At 33.4% G+C, this 2,820-nt stretch overlaps 1 protein-coding gene and 1 long non-coding RNA gene across 2 annotated transcripts in view; both read left to right on the forward strand.

The window, feature by feature from the left end:
* LOC110268037 overlaps positions 1 to 2,820 on the forward strand; it is a 16,880-nt gene that overhangs the window by 9,459 nt on the left and 4,601 nt on the right. The window lies entirely within an intron of this gene.
* Positions 1 to 2,820, forward strand: part of LOC107622055 (probable pectate lyase 5) — a 9,019-nt gene that overhangs the window by 3,597 nt on the left and 2,602 nt on the right. The window lies entirely within an intron of this gene.

The raw sequence follows: 2,820 nt of genomic DNA on the forward strand, positions 1-2,820 counted from the left end.
AAAATTTAGTTATCATTTTTTTTTGAAAGAAAAGCTCAACACATAAAGTGTAGCAAAGAAGACAACAACAAGGATAATCCAAAACAAACAAAGGAATTATAAATAAAGCAAACAAACAATAGTAGATATTTTCTTGTCATTTCCGACATTATCATCAACAACAAAAGAGGTCCGCACCTAACCACTTCTTATACTTGAGAGATGACATGTTTATAATCTTCTCAACCCCTTTTCCTTTATTCTAAAAAATCTTTTTGTTTTTTTCTAATCGGATGTTTCAAATAATCGCACAAAAGTACACCATTCATCTCTTAATCCTCCTTCCTATCTGATATCTCAGTCCAACTTTAAAAATGTTCGTTTAATGTACCTGAACAAGATCATTGTCTACCAACATATGATATTCATGCATTGATGTCCACCATATCTGCCAAAAAAAGTTACAGTCAAGAAATAAGTGGTGAGCATAGTTAATATTTTTGTTACATAAAACACATACAATATCTTCCTGGTTAATAACCCCAAACTGACTCAGTCTCTCTTTTGTATTGACCTTGCCAGTCAAGACAAATCAGACAAACAACTCCACTCTTGATGGAACTAGCCCTTTTCAAATAGTCCTAGTAAAACTGTAGCTTGTTACATCATCCATAATCATTTTCGCCTGCAACACCTGCACAAATGAGTTAGTAGGAAAAAAATACCTTAGTTATCATATTTCCACACAACTCTATCATCTCTGCCATATGCAAGTTTGACCAGCTTTAACGTATCGTGTAACTGGTTCACTAGATCCAACTCCCATTGGAATAGTTTGCGCCTCCATTAGAAGTTCTATATCCAATCTAACCCATCCTAAAACCTACAATCCCCTATGACAGATCTTCTTTAGTTTGTAACTGAGAAGAACCTTGAAAATCGATCTTTGAAAGAACCACCAAGAAGTCAGACATCCTCCAAAAAACGAGTTCTTCTCCCATTACCAACCTTCATAGACAACCCAGTAATCATCTTCTGTCTAACTTGTAGATTCATGAATTGTAATCCTTCCACGGACTCCCGAGCAGGTAATTCCTGAGTGGACAGAAACTCATTTGGATTCAGTTTAGAGGAGTGCTAGGGGGCCAGTAACTTTTGTGTTTTGTAACCATCAATTGGCCATCAATAGTCTTTTTAATGGTGTGAGATTACATCCAATGGTGGGAGATCACTCACTTTTCTTTTGATAGTTAAGTGCTGGTTAGAAAACACAAAAGTTGCTGGCCCCTAGACTTTTTCTTCAGGTTATTATATTAGCAGACCACCTTCTTTCATAATAGATACTCTTCCTTTGAAAAGCGCTACCACCACTGTGTTGCGAACCATTGCATCCTCTACTCCCAACATGCCTATCTTTTTAAGAGCTTGCACCATTTTCCACTTAATTAAAGCCATACTATTTCTCCCATCTTCCTTACCCCTTTCTTTCTTTCAAAAGATTAGAGTGAGAGTGAGTGTGGATTTCACGTGAAGAAGAAAGTGATGAACAAAATAGCTATTTGCAGTCGCTGCTAATCTCAGTGTCTCGAGATTGTTCCCACACCTTCATCATGCGCGAATTTGGACGTCGCTCACTATCACAAGTGCAATCTTGAACTATGGCAGTATCACCACGGAGGAGAAAGACCCAGTGCGATATATTAGCGATTCAATTCTGAAAGGTAAGCACTTGCATAAACTTAGATATTTGAATATTATGGTATGATTCATTATATATGCTGGTTCATTGCTATTTTGAGACTACAGAGTTAAGGTTTGTGTTGTCACTTTTTACAATTCTTTTGATAGTTTTTAAACTATTTTTTTTTTTCTTTTCCCTTTTTCGGTTCAACTAGGTATCCTTTAAAAATCGTACAATATTCAGCCTTTTATTACAATAATTAAAAAAATTAAAACAAACACAACTAAAAATTATGAATAGATTTATTGTCTTTTTAAAATTAAATACACATTCAAAATACAATCTAAAAAAACTAAAATTTAAAATTTAAATTTTAAATTTTTGTTTCAAACATGATATTTCTTAACAAATTACATAAACACATGTGTGGAAAATAATGATACATTTCACTAATGCAAAATGAAAGAGTGCTTCAGCTAGAAGGTGGTGATGGTCTTCACCAATGAAGACGAGATGGAGAATTCAGCTGGCAGCGTCCTTTTTGGTTTGGGATTCACTAATGCGTGTGAATATCCCGTAGAATAAGGAATTTAAAAAACTGTATCTGTTACGTGAAGTTACGAAAGTAAAGTAAAGTCACCGTAACTACCAATGAAGTGGGTGGGTTTTAAAATTTAAATTTAAATTAAAATCTAATTATAGATATGTATCTACAAAATAGGAATATATTACACTAAAAAATAATTAAATATTATTTAAATCTGATTAAAGACTGATTAAAGGCTGATTAATATTGTACAACTAGCATTTCTATTTTTTCTTGTGTTGTCACTATGTTCTTTTTTTTTTTTCGCTTTGTCAACGTTTTTTGCATTGAAACTATTTTATTTTTCTATTTGTGTTGTCACTGTTTGAGAGATTAAAAGCTAACAATTTTGTCATTGCTGCGTTGAGACTATATGGGGGGTTTGTGTTGTCACAGTTAGGCTTATTAGGATTAGATGAGATTGTACCAATTAAAAACTAAAAATTGTTATTTATGTGTAGATGGCAACTACTCATATTATCAGGGGCGAAAGTAAGTGTTGGGCAAGGGGGCAATGGCTCCTCAAATTAAAAATTTTAATGTATAAAGATTATTAATTTTTATATTAATCTCC

This window comes from Arachis ipaensis, chromosome B10, assembly GCF_000816755.2.
Source record: "Arachis ipaensis cultivar K30076 chromosome B10, Araip1.1, whole genome shotgun sequence".
NCBI lineage: Eukaryota > Viridiplantae > Streptophyta > Magnoliopsida > Fabales > Fabaceae > Arachis > Arachis ipaensis.